We start from the raw sequence: 21,898 nt of genomic DNA on the forward strand, positions 1-21,898 counted from the left end.
GTTACACTCGATCTCCTCTTAGGAAATGAGGATGGGCAGGTGGTTGATGTGTCAATGGGGGAGCACTTTGAGACCAATGACTATAACTCTATCAGCTTCAAGATAGTTATGGAAAAGGATGGGACTGGTCCTCAGGTTGAAGTCCTAAATTGGGGGAAGGTTAATTTCGATGGCATCAGACAGGAACTCTCAAAAGTTGAATGGGAGAGGCTGTTTACAGGTAAAGGGACGTCTGGCAAGTGGGAGGCTTTTAAAAGTGAGATAGGAAGAGTTCAGGGCCGGAATGTTCCTGTTAGATGGAAGGGCAAGGCTGGCAAGTTTAGGGAACCTTGGTTGACGAGGGATATTGAGGGTCTGGTCAGGAGAAATAAGGAGGCATATGTCAGGTATAGGCAGCTGGGATCAAGTGAGTCCCTCGAGGAGTATAGAGGATGTAGGAGGAAAATCAGGAGGGCGAAAAGGGGCCATGAGATTTCCCTGGCAGATAAGATAAAGGAGAATCCTAAAAGATTCTATAAGTATATTAAGAGCAAAAGGGTAGCGAGGGAGGGAGTTGGTCCCCTTAAGGATCAGTGTGGCAATCTATGTGTGGAGCCAGGGGAAATGGGAGAGGTCATAAATGAATATTTTTCATCCCCGTATTTACTGTGGAGAAGGTCATGGAAGCGAGTGAGTTCAAGGGAGGGAACACCGATACCCTGGAGCATATCAACATTACAAAGGAGGAGGTGTTGGAGGTTTTGAAATGCATTAAGGTGGATAAATCCCCAGGGCCTGACCAGGATATCCTAGGATGCTATGGGAAGCAAGGGAGGAGATTGCTGGGGCCCTGGCAGAGATTTTTGTATCATCGTTAGCCACGGGTGAGGTACCGGAAGACTGGAGGATAGCTAATGTTGTGTCTTTATTTAAGAAGGGCAGCAGGGATAAGCCAAGGAACTACAGGCCGGTGAGCCTTACATCAGTGGTGGGAAAGTTATTGGAAGGGATTCTGAGAGACAGGATTTATATGCATCTGGAACGGCATGGTCTGATTAGGGATAGTCAGCATGGCTTTGTGCGTGGGAAATCATGTCTCACGAATTTGATTGAGTTTTTCGAGGAGGTGACCAAGAGGATTGACGAGGGCAGGGCGATGGACGTTGTCTACATGGACTTTAGAAAGGCCTTTGACAAGGTTCCGTGTGGTAGGCTGGTCCAGAAGGTTCGAACACATGGGATCCAGGGTGAGCTAGCAAATTGGATACAAAATTGGCTTGGTGATAGGAGGCAGAGGGTGGTACTGGAGGGTTGTTTTTCAGATTGGAGGCCGGTGACCAGTGGTGTGCCACAGGGATCAGTGCTGGGCCCTCTGTTGTTTGTCATATATATTAATGACTTGGATGTGGATGTAGGGGGCATGATTAGTAAGTTTGCAGATGACACCAAAATTGGTGGTATAATGGACTGTGAAGAAGGTTGTCTAAGGTTACAACAGGATATCGATCAACTGGGAAAGTGGGCAAGGGATTGGCAAATGGAATTTAACGCAGACAAGTGTGAAGTGATGCATTTTGGGAAGTTAAACAAGGGCAGGACATATACAGTGAATGGCAGGGCCCTGGGGAGTGTTGTTGAGCAGAGAGATCTTGGGGTGCAAGTACATAGTTCCCTGAAAGTGGCAACACAGGTAGACAGGGTGGTGAAGAAGGCGTATGGCATGCTTGCCTTCATTGGCCGAGGCATTGAATACAAGAGTTGGGACGTCATGTTACAGTTGTACATAACGTTGGTTAGGCCGCATTTGGAGTACTGTGTGCAGTTCTGGTCACCGCACTACAGGAAAGATGTGATTAAGCTAGAGTGGGTGCAGAAAAGATTCACAACGATGTTGTCTGGTTTGGAGGGCTTGAGTTATAAAGAGAGATTGGATAGGCTGGGTCTGTTTTCCCTGGAGCGAAGGAGGCTAAGAGGGAACATGATAGAGGTGTATAAGATTATGAGAGGCATAGATAGGGTAGATAGCCAGAGTCTGTTTCCCATGGTAGGGGTGACTAAAACTAGAGGGCATAGATTTAAGGTGAGAGGGAGGAGGTTTAAAGAGGATCAAAGGGGTAAATTTTTCATACAAAGAATAGTGGGTATCTGGAATGAGCTGTCAGAGGAGGTGGTGGAGGCAGGAACAGGAATGAGCAAGGCATAGAGGGATATGGAATTAATGCAGGCAGGTGGGATTAGTATAGATAGGCATTATGGTCGGCATGGATGCGATGGGCTGAAGGGCCTGTTTCTATGCTGTACTATGACTCTATGACAGAACTAAAGGCTCAAAACCGATGAACTAAGAGCACAAATAGAAATAAATTAGTACAATCTGATAGCCATTACAGAGACATGGCTGCAGGATGACATAGATTGGGACCTGAATATTGAAGGGGACATGACATTGAGGAAGGACAGGAAGCTAGGAAAAGGTGGAGGGGTGACTCTGTTAATTAATGATGGTATTAGCACAATAGGGTGGGACGGGGTATAAAGGAAGAAATAATGGCAGCTTGTCAGAAAGGTACAGTGATAATTATGGGGGATTTTAACCTACATATAGACTGGAAAAATCAGTTGGGCAGAGGTAGACTAGATGAGGAGCACATAGAATGTTTTCGGGATAATTTCTTGGAACAATACGTTCAGGAGCCAACCAGAGAGCAGGCTATACTAGACCTTGTATTGTGCAACGAAATAGGATTGATTAATGACCTCATAGTTAAGGCGCTACTAGGTAGCAGTGATCATAATATGTTTTAATTTTACGTTCAGTTTGAGGGAGAGATGAGTGGGACCAAGATTAGTATTTTAAACTTAAATAAGGGCAATTATGAGGGCATGAAAGAAGAGCTAGCTAAAGTGAACTGGCAAATCAGGTTAACGGGATAGGTTAATAGAGATGCAGTGGCAGAGATGAGGAGAAGTTTTTTCTCTCAGAGGGTCATGAGTCTTTGGAATTCTCTTCTTCAAAAGGTGGTGGAAGCAGTGTCTCTGAATATTTTTAAGGCAAAGGTAGATAGATTCTTGATAAGGAAGGGGATGGGAGGTTATCGGGGGTAGGTGGAAATGTGGAGTAATCAGATCAGCCTTGAACTATTTGAATGGCGGAGCAGGCTCGAAGGGCCGAGTGGCCTACTCCTGCTCCTAATTCATATGTTTAGATGCTCGTACGACACCCGGGTTCGAACGTAAGCTCGGAAGAGGGGCATGCAATCAGGGCGGACGGACCCCCCGATGGCCCGTGGCCTGGACCTGTGAACTGCCACCTTGGCCAGGCCCAGGAGCAGACCGACGAGGAAATCCTCCTCCTGGCCCATATCCTTCTGCACCGGGTGCCCAAAGATCAGAGCGTGGGGATGAAGTGCAGCCAGAACTTGAGGAGCAGCCCCTTTAAATACTCAGAGGGGCTGCAACCTCGCATATACATGGAATACGGACTCGTCCAGGCCACAGAAATTAGAGGCATCCTGGGAGTCTGTGAAGCTGCTTAAAAGTCTATTGCACAAGACTGTCCTGTGCAGCACCTTCCACCTCAGGTCCCTGATGTAAAGGGGGAGGATTCCCGCGTGGAGAGAGACTTCCACCAGGGTTTTCCCTGGTCGCCAGATGGCAACACGGACCGCCATGGCTTATCCGGGTGGCAGACGAGGGCGAGGAAGTGGAGAATGCAGGAGCAGCCTGTATAGGAATCCCCTCCGTGCAGTGTAGAATGGCACAGAGGGCATTTCCGAGAGGCTGCTCGGATTGTGTGGGACTAGCTCCCGAGGAGGGATTCGGAGCCTGGGTCCAATGAGCAGCTCCAGCCGAGTGGGGGTCAGCTCGGCCGGGAGTGCTCCACACTCCTGACCCTCTCGTCAGCTGCAGTGAGGGGTGTCCCGGCAGCTTTGGCTTCTCCTCTGCCTGTCGGTCTATCCCCGGAGCCGTCCGCCCGGACAGTCGAGGCGCTCTCCTCCGCTGGCAGGGGAGCGGCCCGACTGGAGGTGACCATATTCCAGACTCTGAATACATCGCCATAAAAGACAGGCAACTCCCTCAGAGAGGCACAGCTAACGTTCTCCGCCGAGAGGTGCGTGTCATCTTGAAGATAGTGCCACTGGCGGAAAAAATACGTCAACAGCACACACCATCTGGGAGGAAGCGCGATGTACAGGTATCTCTGCAGGGTCCGAAGGCGGAGAGTCGCAGCCTGGGTGCGGACGCACACCAGCGACTGGCCGCCCTCTTCGATCAGGAGACTCAGGACTGCGGCAGAGACCCAGTGTTTCCTCCTGCCCCAGAAGGAATCGACGAGTTTCTTCTGGATCTTGGTGGCGAATGCAAGGGGCGCGGCCAAAGTGACCAACCGGTACCACAACATGGAGGCCACCAGTTGGTTTATGACCAGCACTCGGCCCATGTAGGAAAGCACTCGGAGCAGTCCTGTCCAGCGCCCCAGCTGAGTGGTGACTTTCGCCTCCAACACCTGCCAGTTTGCCGGCCAGGCTTCCTCAGCGGGGCTAAGGTAAACTCCCAGATAGAGGAGGTGCGTGGTGCTCCACGCAAAAGGTGTCAACTCCTCTGGCAGGGAGTCCAACCACCACTGATCCACCAGGAGTCCGGAACATTTCTCCCAATCGATCCGCGCAGAAAAGGTCTGCTGGCAGTCGCGCATCCTCCACAAGTCAACGGGATCTGTGATTGCGAGGAGCACGTTGGCGGCGTAAGCCGAGAGGACGACCCGCATGGCCGGCTCGCGCAGAGCCAATCCCGTCAACCGCCTGCGAAGCAGGCACAGGAAGGGCTCCACGCAGATGGTATCCAATTGGCCGGACATGGGGCATCCCTGACACACTCCTCTCCCAAAGCGAAGGGACGCCGTCAAGGACCCGTTAACCTTGACTAGACACTCTGTGGCGGCGTATAAAAGATGGACCCGGGCCACAAAATTCGGACCGAGTCCGAAAGCGCGCAAAGTCCCGAAAAGGTAATCGTGATCCACCCTGTCGAATGCCTTCTTCTGATCGAGGGAGAGAAAGGCGACCGACTGACCAGTCCTCTGGGAAAGATGGATCAGGTCCCGGACCAGGTGGATGTTGTCCTGGATGGACCGGCCCGGGACCGTGTAGGACTGGTCGGGGTGGATCATGTGGGCCAGCACGGAGCCCAGGCGGGTAGACATAGCCCGGGCAAAGATCTTATAATCCGTGCTGAGGAGGGAGACCGGACACCAGTTTTTAAGCAGGCGGAGATCGCCCCTCTTCGGCAGCAGGACGATGACCGCCCTGCGCCACGAGAGGGGCATCTCCCCGGTTGCCAGGCTTTCCCCCAGGACCCGCGCGTAATCGTCCCCCAGGACGTCCCCGAACGCCCTGAGGAACTCCACGGTTAGCCCATCCAGCCCTGGGGATTTGCCCCTCGAGAGCTGGTGGAGGGCGCCAGTCAGCTCCACCAACAAGAGCGGAGCATCCAATCCTTCGACGCCCTCCGGGCTGATCTGCGGCAGGTCCTCCCACAAACTCTGCGCGCGTCCTCACTGGACGGATCCGGAGAGAACAACGCACTGTAATACGTCCGGACCAGGAGGCCCATTCCTTCCGGATCCGTGATGGAGGATCCGTCGTCGGCCAGCAGCTCAATGAGCTGCTTACGGAGCCCCCGCCATTTTTCCAGCGAGTAGAAGAAGGGTGAGGTGCGGCCCAAATCTTCCAGGATCTGGATCCGCGACCTCACGTACGTGCCTCGGGACCCTATGAGCTGCAGGTCCCTCAGTGCGCCCTTCTTCTCTTTGTACGCCTGTCACAGGGCCGGGTCCATAATGGCATGACCGAGATGGGACTCCAAGTTGAGCACCTCCCTCTCAAGGCGCCCGATCTCAGCTTCCCGCCTCTTGGTCGACCCCTTCGCGTACTCCTGACAGAAGATGCAGATGTGAGTCTTGCCCACATCCCACCATAGCCTCAAGGAGGGGAAGACCCCCTGCTTCCTTCTCCAGTCGGCCCTGAATGGACGCAAAAAAGTCCCAGAATCGCTCGTCCACCAGCAGCTGGTTGTTAAAGTGCCAGTATGCGGACCCCGCCCGTCTGCGGTGCGGAGTGAACTTCGTCCACACCAGGTGGTGGTCCGAGCACGACACCAGCCGCATGGAGGCCGCCGAGTTGCGGGACCCTCCCCTTCCAGAGCTCCACGTGAAGGCGCTCCAAGTTAAGGGAGCTGATCAGTCCCCTCTACTTCTCCACCGACGCTTGGCCGCGCTGGGGACCGGAGCGATCCCCCACCTCGAGGGTTAAAATCCCCCCCGAGGATGATGCACTCGCCGCTATCGATGGAGCTCAAGAGAGCGGACACTTCTTTAAAGAAGCGCGCTTGCAACGCGCCGGGCTTGGGTGCGTACACGTTCACAAAGTGGAGCGGCACGCTACCCAGGCGAACGGCGAGGTGGAGCAAGCGGCCCGGCACTAGCTCCTTGACCACCAAGATCTCCGGCTGAAATGTCGGGGCCAACAAGATAGCCACCCCACTAGAAATAGGGGTGAGGTGACTCATGTAGAACCCACCCTGCCACTCCAGGAGCCAGGTGACTTCGTCTGGATGCTTTGGAGAGGGTGCAGAGGAGGTTCACAAGGATGTTGCCTGGTATGGAGGGCGCTAGCTATGAAGAGGTTGAGTAGATTAGGATTATTTTCATTAGAAAGACGGAGGTTGAGGGGGGACCTGATTGAGGTGTACAAAATCATGAGAGGTATAGACAGGGTGGATAGCAAGAGGCTTTTTCCCAGAGTGGGGGTTTCAAATACTAGAGGACATGAGTTCAAAGTGAAAGGGGAAAAGTTTAGGGGGGATATGCGTGGAAAGTTCTTTACGCAGAGGGTGGTGGGCACCTGGAACGCATTGCCAGCGGAGGTGGTAGATGCGGGCACGATGGAGTCTTTTAAGATGTATCTAGACAGATACATGAATGGGCAGGAAGAAAAGAGATACAGAACCTTAGAAAATAGGCGACATGTTTAGAGAGAGGATCTGGATCGGCGCAGGCTTGGAGGGCCGAAGGGCCTGTTCCTGTGCTGTAATTATCTTTGTTCTTTGTTCTATCTTTGAGACCCCCTGCTGCCGTTGATGTTGAGGCTGGCTATGGTTATCTTCATGTCAAAGGTACTTAAAACCCGTCACCAACAGCTCACTGTGAGGAGGGAGTGGAAGTGCACCTGGCCTTCCACTCCCCCAGCAACCCATTGAGGAACGCATTAAAACGGCGCCTCTCAACTAGTTTCACGCCCGCGCCCTTGCCCGCTTTCTTGAGGGCGGCACGAACGGACTGTTGGTCCGTTGGTCGAGTCTGGCGCTGAACTTTGTTGTGGTAACCCCTGCAAGCCGGGAGGAAATCCCGGAGTTCCGCCGTGGGGATGAGAGGAGACTCGGTGGGAGGCAGGAGGGACTCCACCACCTCACTGGCGATGGAATCAAGGTCGTCCTCCGTGCCCCACACCAAGTCCCCATCCTCCTCCGGGTCGTCACCGCCAGTGGCCGACACACCCACCACTCACTGTGGGGCAGACGTCCTGGCCGCGCCAGCTGGTCCTGCCTCCATCACGATCCCACCCCCAGAATCGATGGCGGAGGAGTCCTCTCTGGGTTCTACTGTGAAACTAGAGCCTGTGGGCACCAGCAGTCCAGGACCCCCTCCACCTCCGTCCCCAGGCCCATGAGCCGTCCAGGGGAGACGGAAGTTCCCGACTCCAGAAATCCAGCCAGAGCCGAGACCGGAGGCGGAGAGAGGGGGCCATCTCCTGCTCTGCCAGCACCCACAGACCCAGCAGATGGGACAACATTTTGTGTCCCATCCCAGATGTGTCCTGGTTGGTGGTGGATTTTGGCTGGGAGGGCCGACCCTTTGAGACCTCGCCCTCCCCTCCACTCAGGGCACCCGACCCAGTGGCAGAATGGGAGGCGTCCCCAGGGTCCCCCACCATAAGCAGGGCTCCACTTACTCCCTCAGGAGGGGCCTCCTGTCCAAGGGCCTCCATCCTGAGGGGTAGGGAGCTCCTGCCCAGACTTTGCAGCCTTGATGATGGTGGTGGTAGGGGAAACCTGGGAACCTGACCCAGGAGACAGCTCCCCTCCAATAGATGGGCCCTGCACCTCAGGGCCCTGTGTTACCTCTGTGGAGGGGTGCCTTCTCCTCTTCTTCCCTGTTGGGCGCGGAGGCTCAGAGACCTCCATGCCATCAGAGGTCTCAGCCTCCGCACCCTTTTTTTAGTCACCCTGGGCCTGAGCCCAGCCATGGGGCAAGATCGGACCTCGGACTGAGCTCAGGCTCGGGTTGTGTCAATGTGTCCAGAGACGCGTCCCTTGATGTTTACTTTTCCTCCGCGCCTTCCTTCCACCTGGACGGGCACTCCCCACCCAGCCGGAGGCCGTGAAATTCACAGCCTCCAGCACCGACTGAACGGTGTCTGGTAGAGGTGTAGGGGGGGTGGGAGGAGGTGGAGCGGTGCCACTCTGGGCTGCCGAGGTGGAGTTGGCAGCTGGGAGGTGGGGCATGTTCGTAAGAACTGCCCCATTCCCTTGCAGACATGGCACCGTGCCCCGTCCAAGGTCCAGAAGACGCGGCAGGCCGTCCCCTGGAACTCTACATTGAAATGGCCCTCTGTAACCTCCTCCCTCACCAGCTGCATGATTAGCTGGTAGCGGAGGGAGTACACATGCCGGAGGCTGTTCTCCCGAAGACTGAGTGAGACTGGAGTGAGCCCTGTCTTTACCTCCACTAGATGGTGCAGGTGGGGAAGGAGAAGCTCACCAGGAATGAAGGGCGAGACATTCGATAGAATGAGCCTTTGTGCAGTGGCCTCCAGGGGGTCCACTGGCAGAAAGGTCCCACCCACGGTGAGCCCCTTGCTCAGAGCCAGAGACACCGCCCGCTCGGTCTTCAGGAAAAACAGTGCTTTCCCGTACATTTTTGAGGCAGCAACAATGGCCGAAGGGCCGACAACCTTGGCCATTGTCTTGACGCATGCCTCTATTGACATGTTTGGGTGGACGTAGCTCTTGACCCCATGCTTCGATGTTATTAATTCAAATGGTGACGGGGCAACAGGTGCAGTTGTAGCAGCCGCAGCATTATATGGGCGGGAAGGCCCCGCCACCGGCGAAGGAGGGCTTGCCATGGGGTCACAGAGCCACGTCCACCCCCAAGAAACAAAGAACATGACAGTTTTCTCTTTAACACAAGCAATATGATTGGGGGGGATGGGAGTAGAGGAGGATAGAGCTGAAAAGGACAAGGAGAGGAGAGGATAGGTGGCCGAGTGATGGAAGGGAGAACAGCTGTGAGGATGTTACAGTTCAATTGGTGGTTGGAGCACCTTACTGCAGAGTCTACAGTCCAGTCTTCCAGTTAGGTGAGGGCTCTTCGCCCGGTTCTATCCCTTTTCCGCTGTTGTATAAAGATTGACTTCACCCGGGCAGCTCCATTCGTCCTGGGCCACACAGTTGGGGGTGGGGAGGGAGCCCCTTTTGTGCAGGATGGAAGGTAAACACAAGAGCAAATACAGGGGCTCCTTATAGAATTTGGCAGCCCCAACCCTGGATCTTCCGGTGCCTCCTCCCTCCCCGAACAGTCCAAACAACCAACAGTTGGATGTAAATGGAATAGTGTAGGTCAGATGATCGGCGCAACATCGAGGGCCGAAGGGCCTGTACTGCGCTGTAATATTCTAAAAAAAAAGTTCTCTGCTGCTCCAACACCTACCTCTCCAAAATGACTTGCTGGGCTTCTTAATCCTTGAAAAGTGCAACAGTTAGAACATAGAACATAGAACATACAGCACAGAACAGGCCCTTCGGCCCACAATGTTGTGCCGATCCTTTGTCCTCTGTCAAGGACAATTTAATCTATACCCCATCATTCTCCTTTATCCATATACCTATCCAAAAGCCTTTTGAAAGTCCCTAAAGTTTCTGACTCAACAACTTCCCCGGGCAAGGCATTCCATGCCTCGACCACTCTCTGGGTAAAGAACCTTCCCCTGACATCCCCCTTATATCTCCCACCCTTCACCTTAAATTTATGACCCCTTGTAACGCTTTGCTCCACCCGGGGAAAGAGTTTCTGACTGTCTACCCTATCTATTCCCCTGATCATCTTATAAACCTCTATCATGTCACCCCTCATCCTTCTCCTTTCTAATGAGAAGAGGCCTAGAATGTTCAGCCTTTCCTCGTAAGACTTATTCTCCATTCCAGGCAACATCCTGGTAAATCTCCTCTGCACCCTCTCCAAGGCTTCCACATCCTTCCTAAAATGAGGCGACCAGAACTGCACACAGTACTCCAAATGAGGCCTTACCAAGGTCCTGTACAGCTGCATCATCACCTCACGGCTCTTAAATTCAATCCCTCTGCTAATGAACGCTAACACCCCATATGCCTTCTTCACAGCCCTATCCACTTGAGTTGCAACTTTCAATGATCTATGCACATAGACCCCAAGGTCTCTCTGCTCCTCCACATGCCCAAGAACCCTACCGTTAACCCAGTATTTTGCATTCATGTTTGTCCTTCCAAAATGGACGACCTCACACTTTTCAGGGTTAAACTCCATCTGCCACTTTTCAGCCCAGCACTGCAACCTATCCAAGTCCCTTTGCAGACGACAATAGCCCTCCTCGGTATCCACAACTCCACCAACCTTTGTATCATCTGCAAATTTACTGACCCACCCTTCGACTTCCTCATCCAAGTCGTTAATAAAAATCACAAACAGGAGAGGACCCAGAACTGATCCCTGCGGCACGCCACTGGTAACTGGGCTCCAGGCTGAGTATTTACCATCTAAGACCACTCTCTGCCTTCTATCAGTTAGCCAATTCTTAATCCAACTGGCCACATTCCCCACTATCCCATGCCTCCTGACTTTCTCCATAAGTCTACCATGGGGGACCTTATCAAATGCCTTACTAAAATCCATGTACACCACATCCACTGGTTTACCCTCATCCACTTGCTTGGTCACCTGCTCAAAGAATTCAATCAGGCTTGTGAGGCAAGACCTACCCCTCACAAAACCGTGCTGACTGTCCCGAATCAAGCAGTGTCTTTCCAGATGCTCATAAATCCTATCCCTCAGCACCTTTTCCATCAACTTGCCTACCACCGAAGTAAGACTAACTGGCCTGTAATTCCCAGGGTTGTTCCTATTCCCTTTCTTGAACAGGGGCACAACATTTGCCACCCTCCAATCACCTGGTACCACCCCCGTCAGCAGAGAAGATGAAAAGATCATTGCCAGCGGCTCTGCAATTTCATCCCTTGCTTCCCATAACATCCTTGGATATACCCCGTCAGGCCCGGGAGACTTGTCTATCTTCAAGTTATTCAAAAACCCCAACACATCTTCCCTCCTAACGAGCACTTCCTCGAGCTTACCAGTCTGTTTCACACCGTCCTCTTCAGTAATACACCCCTTCTCATTCGTAAATACCGAAGAGAAGTACTCATTCAAAACCTCACTTATCTCTTCCGGCTCAACACACAGTCTCCCGCTATTGTCCTTGACCGGACCTATGGTCCCCCTAGTCATCCTCATATTTCTGACATACGCGTAAAAGGCCTTGGGGTTTTCTTTTATCCTACCCGCCAAGCATTTTTCATGCCCTCTCTTAGCTCTCCTAATCCCTTTCTTCAGATCCTTCCTGGCCATCTTGTATCCCTCCAGAGCTATGCCTGTGCCCTTTTTCCTCAACTTTATATACGCATCCTTCTTCTTCCTAACAAGACTCTCAACCTCTCTTGTCAACCACGGTTCCCTCACATGACCATCCCTTCCCTGTCTGACAGGGACATGCTTATCAATGGCCCCTACTATCTGCTCCTTGAAAAAGTTCCACATTTCGACCGTGCCCTTCCCTGCCAGCATATGCTCCCAACTTATGCTCCTCAGTTCCTGCCTGACAGCATCATATCTACCCTTCCCCCAATTGTAAACCTTGCCCTGTTGCACATACCTATCCCTCTCCATTACCACAGTGAATGCTACAGAATTGTGATCACTATCTCCAAAGTGCTCGCCCACCAACAGCTCTATCACTTGCCCTGGTTCATTACCTAGTACCAAATCCAATATTGCCTCCCCTCTGGTCGGGCAGTCTACATACTGAGTCAGAAAAGCTTCCTGGACATACTGCACAAACACTACCCCATCCAAACTATTCGATCTAAAGAGTTGCCAATCAATATTTGGGAAGTTGAAATCCCCCATAATTACTACCCTGTGACTTCTGCTCCTTTCCAAAATCTGTTTCCCAATCTGCTCTTCCACCTCCCTGCTGCTATTGGGGGGCCTATAGAAAACTCCCATCAAGGTGACTGCTCCTTTCCTGTTCCTGACCTCAACCCACAGTGCCTCAGTCGGCAGATCCTCCTCGAAAATTCTTTCAGCAGTTGTTACACTATTTCTAACTAACAATGCCACCCCCCCACCTCTTTTACCACCATTCCTAATCTTATGAAAACATCTATAACCAGGTACCTCCAAAAACCATTCCTCCCCCTCACAGTACCACAGTAAATGTAGTTCTCTCCACTCTACACTCACCTCTTTCCAGTCACTCCACTCTGCTGTCTCCACTCCAGTCACTCCACTCTGCTCTCTCGTCTCCAGTCACTCCACTCAGCTGTCTCCTCTCCAGATACTCCACTCTGCTGTCTCCTCTCCAGTCACTCCACTCAGCTGTCACCACTCCAGATACTCCACTCTGCTCTCTCCTCTCCAGATACTCCACTCTGCTCTCTCCTCTCCAGATACTCCACTCTGCTCTCTCCTCTCCAGATACTCCACTCTGCTGTCTCCTCTCCAGTCACTCCACTCAGCTGTCTCCTCTCCAGTCACTCCACTCTGCTCTCTCCTCTCCAGATACTCCACTCTGATGTCTCCTCTCCAGTAACTCCACTCAGCTGTCTCCTCTCCAGTCACTCCACTCTGCTCTCTCCTCTCCAGTAACTCCACTCTGCTCTCTCCTCTCCAGTCACTCCACTCTGCTCTCTCCTCTCCAGTCACTCCACTCTGCTCTCTCCTCTCCAGTTACTCCACTCTGCTCTCTCCACTCCAGTTACTCCACTCTGCTCTCTCCACTCCGGTCACTCCACTCTGCTCTCTCCTCTCCAGTCACTTCACTCTGCTCTCTCCTCTCCAGTCACTCCACTCTGCTGTCTCCTCTCCAGTTACTCCACTCTGCTGTCTCCTCTCCAGTCACTCCACTCTGCTGTCTCCACTCCAGTCACTCCACTCTGCTGTCTCCTCTCCAGTCACTCCACTCTGCTCTCTCCTCTCCAGTTACTCCACTCTGCTCTCTCCTCTCCAGTTACCCCACTCTGCTCTCTCCTCTCCAGTCATTCCACTCTGCTCTCTCCTCTCCAGTCACTCCACTCTGCTGTCTCCTCTCCAGTCACTCCACTCTGCTGTCTCCTCTCCAGTCACTCCACTCTGCTCTCTCCTCTCCAGTTACTCCACTCTGCTCTCTCCTCTCCAGTTACCCCACTCTGCTCTCTCCTCTCCAGTCATTCCACTCTGCTCTCTCCTCTCCAGTCACTCCACTCTGCTGTCTCCTCTCCAGTTGCAGTTGCAGCAACACAGGTGCAGTTGCTCCTCCTGATTGCAGGCAGGATGTTCTTCCCAAATTGCCCAGACAATCCCGTGTTGTACCTGTCCTGGGAGTGTTTGCTGGGACAGTGTAGAGGGAGCTTAATTCTGTGCCAAACCGTTTGCTTTTTCTTTTTTTTCCTTTTTCGTTTTTTTCTCTATTTTATTCTAACCCCATGCTGTAGTTGCCCTGGGAGTGTTTGATGGAGACAGTGTAAAGGGAGCTGTTAACGTTAAGAATTCCCAGTGCAACGCTTCCTCAGTACTCACCCTCCAACAGTGCAGCGTTCCCTCAGTGCCGACCTTCAGAAAGTGCAGCACTCCCTCAGTACTGACCCTCTGACAGTGCAGCACTCCCTCAGTACTGACCCTCTGACAGTGCAGCACTCCCTCAGTACTGACCCTCTGACAGTGCAGCGTTCCCTCAGTACTGACCCTCTGACAGTGCAGAACTCCCTCAGTACTGACCCTCTGACAGTGCAGAACTCCCTCAGTACTGACCCTCCAACAGTGCAGAACTCCCTCAGTACTGACCCTCCGACAGTGCAGAACTCCCTCAGTACTGACCCTCCAACAGTGCAGAACTCCCTCAGTACTGACCCTCTGACAGTGCAGAACTCCCTCAGTACTGACCCTCTGACAGTGCAGAACTCCCTCAGTACTGACCCTCCAACAGTGCAGAACTCCCTCAGTACTGACCCTCCGACAGTGCAGAACTCCCTCAGTACTGACCCTCCAACAGTGCAGAACTCCCTCAGTACTGACCCTCCAACAGTGCAGAACTCCCTCAGTACTGACCCTGTGACAGTGCAGAACTCCCTCAGTACCGACCTTCAGTGCACCGCTCCCTCAGTACAAAGAACAAAGAACAGTACAGCACAGGAACAGGCCATTCGGCCCTCCAAACCTGCGCCGATCTTGATCCTGTCTAAACTAAAACCTTCTGCACTTCCAGGGACCGTATCCCTCTAGTCCCATCCTATTCATGTATTTGTCAAGATGCCTCTTAAACGTCGCTATCGTACCTGCTTCCACCACCTCCCCCGGCAACAAGTTCCAGGCACTCACCACCCTCTGTGTAAAGAACTTGCCTCGCACATCCCCTCTAAACTTTGCCCCTCGCACCTTAAACCTATGTCCCCCAGTAACTGACTCTTCCACCCTGGGAAAAAGCTTCTGACTATCCACTCTGTCCATGCCGCTCATAACTTTGTAAACCTCTATCATGTCGCCCCTCCACCTCCGTCATTCCAGTGAAAACAATCCGAGTTTATCCAACCTCTCCTCATAGCTAATGCCCTCCAGACCAGGCAACATCCTGGTAAACCTCTTCTGTACCTTCTCCAAAGCCTCCACATCCTTCTGGTAGTGTGGCGACCAGAATTGCACACAATATTCTAAGTGTGGCCTAACTAAGGTTCTGTACAGCTGCAACATGACTTGCCAATTTTTATACTCTATGCCCCGACCGATGAAGGCAAGCATGCCGTATGCCTTCTTGACTACCTAATCCACCTGCGTTGCCACTTTCAGTGACCTGTGGACCTGTACGCCCAGATCTCTCTGCCTGTCAATACTCATAAGGGTTCTGCCATTTACTGTATACCTCCCACCTGTATTAGACCTTCCAAAATGCATTACCTCACATTTGTCCGGATTAAACTCCATCTGCCATTTCTCCGCCCAAGTCTCCAACCAATCTATATCCTGCTATATCCTCCGACAATCCTCATCACTGTCCGCAACTCCACCTACCTTTGTGTCGTCCGCAAACTTACTAATCAGACCAGCTGCATTTTCCTCCAAATCATTTATATATACTACAAACAGCAAAGGTCCCAGCACTGATCCCTGCGGAACACCACTAGTCACATCCCTCCATTCAGAAAAACACCCTTCCACTGCTACCCTCTGTCTTCTGTGACTGAGCCAGTTCTGTATCCATCTTGCCAGCTCACCTCTGATCCCGTGTGACTTCACCTTTTGTACCAGTCTGCCATGAGGGACCTTGTCAAAGGCTTTACTGAAGTCCATATAGATAACATCCACTGCCCTTCCTTCATCAATCATCTTTGTTACTTCCTCAAAAAACTCAATCAAATTAGTGAGACACGACCTCCCCTTCACAAAACCATGCTGTCTCTTGCTAATAAGTTTGTTTGTTTCCAAATGGGAGTAAATCCTGTCCCGAAGAATCCTCTCTAATAATTTCTCTCCCACTGACGTAAAGCTCACCGGCCTATAATTTCCTGGATTATTCTTGCTACCCTTCTTAAACAAAGGAACAACATTGGCTATTCTCCAGTCCTCTGGGACCTCACTTGCAGCCAATGAGGATGCAAAGATTTCTGTCAAGGCCCCAGCAATTTCTTCCCTTGTCTCCCTCAGTATTCTGGGGTAGATCCCATCAGGCCCTGGGGACTTATCTACCTTAGTGCTTTGCAAGATGCCCAACACCTCCTCCTTTTTGATAATGAGATGACTGAGATTATCTGCACTCCCTTCCCTAGTCTCATCATCCACCAAGTCCTTCTCCTTGGTGAATACTGATGCAAAGTACTCATTTAGTACCTCGCCCATTTCCTCTGGCTCCACACATCGATTCCCTTCTCTGTCCTTGAGTGGGCCAACCCTTTCCCTGGTTACCCTCTTGCTCTTTATATACGTATAAAAAGTCTTGGGATTCTCCTTAATCCTGTTTGCCAATAACTTTTCATGACACCTTTTAGCCTTCCTGACTCCTTGCTTAAGTTCCTTTCTACTTTCTTTATATTCCTCAAGGGCTTCATCTGTTCCCAGCCTTCTAGCCCTTACGAATGCTTCCTTTTTCTTTTTGACTAGGCTCACAATATCCCGTGTTATCCAAGGTTCCTGAAACTTGCCAGACTTATCCTTCTTCCTCACAGGAACATGCTGGTCCTGGATTCTAATCAACTGACGTTTGAAAGACTCCCACATGTCAGATGTTGATTTACCCTCAAACAGCCGCCCCCAATCTAAATTCTTCAGTTCCTGCCTAATATTGTTATAATTAGCCTTCCCCCAATTTAGCACCTTCTCCCGAGGACTACACTTATCCTTATCCACAAGTACCTTAAAACTTACGGAATTATGGTCACTGCTCCCGAAATGCTCCCCGACTGAAACTTCGACCACCTGGCCGGGCTCATTCCCCGATACCAGGTCCAGTACGGCCGCTTCCCTAGTTGGACTATCTACATATTGTTTCAAGAAGCCCTCCTGGATGCTCCTTACAAATTCTGCCCCATCCAAGCCCCTAGCACTAAGTGAGTCACAGTCAATATAGGGGAAGTTAAAATCACCCACCACTACAACCCTGTTACCTTTACATCTTTCCAAAATCTGTCGACATATCTGCTCCTCTACCTCCTGCTGGCTGTTGGGAGGCCTGTAGTAAACCCCCAACACCGTGACTACATCCTTCCTATTCCTGAGCTCCACCCATATTTCCTCGCTGCATGACCCCTCCGAGGTGTCCTCCCACAGTACAGCTGTGATATTCTCCTTAACCAGTAATGCAACTCCCCCACCCCTTTTACATCCCCCTCTTTCCCGCCTGAAGCTTCTAAATCCCGGTATATTTTTTTTAATTCATTCATGGGATGTGGGCGTCGCTGGCCAGGCCAGCATTTATTGCCCATCCCTAACTGAGTGGCTTGCTAGGCCATTTCAGAGGGCATGTAAGAGTCAACCACATTGTCGACTCACATGTAGGCCAGACCAGGTAAGGACAGCAGATTTCCTTCCCTAAAGGACATTAGTGAATCAGGTGGGTTTTTACAACAATCGACAATGGTTTCATGGCCATCATTAGACTAGCTTTTAATTCCAGATTTATTAATTGAATTCAAATTCCACCTTCTGCTGCAGTGGGATTTGAACCCATGTCCCCAGAGCATTACCCTGGGTCTCTGGGTTACTAGTCCAGCGACAATACCACTACGCCACTGCCTACCCCCTAGCTGCCAATCCTGTCCTTCCCTCAACCAAGTCTCTGTAATAGCAACAACATCATAGTTCCAAGTACTAATCCAAGCTCTAAGTTCATCTGCCTTACCTGTTATACTTCTCGCATTGAAACAAATGTACTTCAGACCACCAGTCCCACTGTGCTCAGCAACATCTCCCTGCCTGCTCTTCCTCTTAGTCTTACTGGCCTTATTCACTCATTCCCCCTCAGTTATTTCACCTGCTGAGCTACTGCTCTGGTTCCCATCCGACAGTGCAGCGCTCCCTCAGTACTGACCCTCCGACAGTGCAGCACTCCCTCAGTACTGACCCTCTGACAGTGCAGCACTCCCTCAGTATTGACCCTCCGACAGCGCAGCACTCCCTCAGTACTGACCCTCCGACAGTGCAGCGCTCCCTCAGTACTGACCCTCCGACAGTGCACTGCTCCCTCAGTACTGACCCTCCGACAGTGCAGCACTCCCTCAGTACTGACCCTCCGACAGTGCAGCACTCCCTCAGTACTGACCCTCCGACAGCGCAGCACTCCCTCAGTACTGACCCTCCAACAGCGCAGCACTCCCTCAGTACTGACCCTCCAACAGCGCAGCCCTCCCTCAGTATTGACCCTCCGACAGCGCAGCACTCCCTCAGTACTGACCCTCCAACAGCGCAGCACTCCCTCAGTACTGACCCTCCGACAGCGCAGCACTCCCTCAGTACTGACCCTCCGACAGCGCAGCACTCCCTCAGTACTGACCCTCCGACAGCGCAGCACTCCCTCAGTACTGACCCTCCGACAGCGCAGCACTCCCTCAGTACTGACCGTCCGACAGCGCAGCACTCCCTCAGTACTGACCCTCCGACAGCGCAGCACTCCCTCAGTACTGACCCTCCAACAGCGCAGCACTCCCTCAGTACTGACCCTCCGACAGCGCAGCACTCCCTCAGTACTGACCCTCCGACAGCGCAGCACTCCCTCAGTACTGACCCTCCGACAGCGCAGCACTCCCTCAGTACTGACCCTCCGACAGCGCAGCACTCCCTCAGTACTGCAGTGACAGCATTTTCCTGAATTCTGAGCTCAGCTCTCAGTGTGATTTGAACCCCTGACCTCCTGGCTCAGGGGTGAGAGAGCTGCCGACTAATTCACAGTCTTGTACCTCTCTGTGATTCGTGTTTTCATCAAATGCTTATCGGGGTTTTCCCACACTTTTCCAAAGTTGGAATGTTGGATAGAGTGAGCAGGATGCTGAGTTGTAGACATGTGTAAACACTCTCATTACTTTTATTTCAGGCTGTAAGCTAGGTGTCAATAAAAGATTGAAATTCCTTTCATTCCTCTCTGTCTGCCAGACTCCAGCCACTAATATCCTTCTATATCTCTCACTCTCGTGCTTAATGGTTGTGAAATTGTCTGATTACATTATGTGAACACTGAACCCATTCTCCCGGTCACTGGCTTGAACTCAGACTGCATCCATTAACTCTTGGCCAACCAGAGGCGAGTTGAAGAAGGCCAATGAGTTCACTTGGGAATTGGCTGGGATCGGCAGGCAAAACTGGGATATCTTAAACAGCCAACAAACACTTGGGAGCAGTGGGGTGGATTCAATGGGCACTCAGGAGGGCATGGGCTGTGATGGGCCGAATGCACTCCCTGTAATCTGACTGTCCCAGCAGTGTGTGAACAATCAGCAAGGTCCTTAATGAGTACTTTATCGGTGTTTATTCAGGAAGAAGTTGCTGACAAAATATTGTTAGAAGCAGACATCCTGGGTTGCTAAAGGAAGTGGGGATGGAGATAATGGAAGGGCTTTACATAATCTTCCAACCTTCCCTGGATATGGGGCAGGTGCCAGAGGATTGGAGAGTGGCAAATGTGACACCCTTATTAAAGAAAGGGTGTAAGGACAGTCCTAGTAATTCCAGTTAGTTTAATATCAGAGGTGGTTAAGGTTTAACAAACAATAATCAGAGAAAAAGAAATCCAAAGGCACTTGGAGAGGTTTGAGTTCATTAAGGAGAGTCAGCACAGATTTGTAAAAGCAGATCATGCTTGACTAATTTAATTGAATGTTTTGATGAAGTAACAGAGAAGGTTGATGAAGGGAATGTGGTGGATGTTGTTTATATGGATTTTAAGAAAGTATTTGATAAAGTACCACATAAAAGGCTGGTTAACAAAATTGAGGCTCATGGAATAGGAGGGTCAGTGTCCAATTGGATTAAAAATTGGCTCAAAGACATAAAACAGTGAGTTGTTGTAAATGGCTTTATTTTCAGACTGGAGGATGGTAGACAGTGGTGTTCCCCAAGGGTCTGTGCTGGGACCACTGCTATTTGTTCTATATGTAACTGACTTTCTAACTACTCTCTCAATATGTCTTGCCACCTTCAAAATCGATGCAAATAAACCCCCAGGTCCCTCCGTTCCTGCAGATAATTTAAACTGTGCCATTAAGTCTATATTGTGTCACGTTCACGGGAAATGCAGCATTGGAAATACAAAAATAAACTGGAGCGCTATAAAAAAATAAAACAATTTAAAAGGCTGCTACACTTACCTTCAACCTGATGGAGTACAAAGTCACATGACACCCACTTTCTCCTGCACTGAAATACACAGTCATGTCTGCTGGAACTAAAACTCATTAACCCAGTCTGCATTGAAATTATCACAGAATCACAGCATTGTTACAGTGCAGAAGGAGGCCATTCGGCCCATCGTATCCGCACCTGCTCTCTGAAAGAGCAATTCCCTCAGTCCCATTCCCCCGCCTTCTCCCCGTAACCCTGCACATTCTTCCTTTTGATATAACTGTTTAATTCCCTTTTGAATGTTTCAATTGAACCTGCCTCCACCACGTTCTCAGGCAGTGCATTCCAGACCTTAACCACTCGCTGTGTGAAAAAGTTATAAATTTATAAGTTATAAATTATAGACAGCTCATCCCACATGGATGTCAGCTACCCACAAAAATGTGCTAAACAAACACATTCACAGATGCTCGCCTCCCTTCTCCATCTCCAATAAAGTGTGAACAGACCTCATCTTATTAAAATGGGCTGCAAACAGAAGCTATTGTATGGCCCCTTGTGTACCCTCACATGGGCAAAACTAACACTTAATGAGTTTACCTTTTAAGATAACCTTTATTTTGAGAACAAAGAGAACATCAGAACATCAGCCAGGGATCTCCAGCCACAGTGAGAATATCGAAAGCCATCTTCAATTCCAGCAAGAGGCTGAGAGGGAGAGAGAGAGAGAGATCAATTCCAGCTAAGACAGTTGAATCCTGCTGAGACGAATTTGCACCCAACTGCGGTGGAGAGATGAGAGGCTTTTAAACAACTCCTCCACCTGTGAAAAGTGAACTCAGAAAAACTAGCACCATCTTCAAACTGAAGTGTTGACTGCCAGAGGACTTCAACATCCCAGCAAATGCAAGATAACCAGCAAACAGGCCTGCTGTAGTATATTGCGATAGCTAAGCATTTGTATATTGCTATACTGTCAGGGAGATGTAAAAAATTACAACATGGCTGCTTCCAGTAAAGACCTCTTGTAGATTTACACTATGAACATACAATAGAAACAGGGTGACGGAGTGGATTTGAAATTTGTTTTTTTACATTCATTCGAGGGATTTAAGTTTGAAGAACATTGTGACACACTCTTTGGAATGCCCAAAGTCAATTTTGAGGATGTTTGAGCAATTTGAAAGATTGCTGTGGGTGTGTCTACAATTCATGTTCATGTTCAACTCAGTGAGTCAGAAATAAATGAGATTCTGGACTCATGGCTGACTAAGAATGCAATCGTGCTTTGAGTTGCATTTCATGGAAGGAAGCAGTTGCCAAGTGAGCCTATTGCGGATTACACTCTTGAGTTAAAGAAACTTGCCAGTCACTGTGGTTATGGTGCCAACTTAGAAGTCAACCTTAGAGACATGTTGGTTGGAGTGCAAAAGAGCAGGAAAATCCAGGCCAAGTTTTTGTGTAAAGGTGATGTGGAGGGAGGCCTGCGATGAGGCCACAGCCTTGGAAATGGCAGGAAGAGACAGCTGCAGATTGCAAAGCAGTTCTTTTCCTGAGCCAGCAGAGGAGGTTCACTGGATTTCATCAGGAACGAGGACATGGCAGCCAAGTTCACTGACTCACAGTCAGAGATTTAGATGCTACCATTGCCATGGTAGCCACCAACCATCCAAACGCTCCCATTTCCAGTCAAAGTGCGATGGATTGGGAAAATCCAGTAAAAGATTTGACAGTAGACAGGCAATGGCTAGT

General features: G+C 50.8%; 1 protein-coding gene across 2 annotated transcripts in view; it reads right to left on the reverse strand.

Annotated features, from left to right (window-relative positions):
• LOC137366505 (equilibrative nucleoside transporter 1-like) overlaps positions 1–21,898 on the reverse strand; it is a 352,530-nt gene that overhangs the window by 274,184 nt on the left and 56,448 nt on the right. Inside the window, exon 2 of one of the 2 annotated variants that reach the window (XM_068028303.1) lies at positions 20,747–20,854. The exons of the other annotated variant lie outside the window; for it this stretch is intronic. The gene's annotated coding sequence lies outside the window, so the exon portion shown is untranslated. The remainder of the gene's footprint in view (positions 1–20,746; positions 20,855–21,898) is intronic. 2 annotated transcript variants of the gene reach the window in all.

The sequence above is a fragment of the Heterodontus francisci genome, chromosome 3 (assembly GCF_036365525.1).
Source record: "Heterodontus francisci isolate sHetFra1 chromosome 3, sHetFra1.hap1, whole genome shotgun sequence".
NCBI lineage: Eukaryota > Metazoa > Chordata > Chondrichthyes > Heterodontiformes > Heterodontidae > Heterodontus > Heterodontus francisci.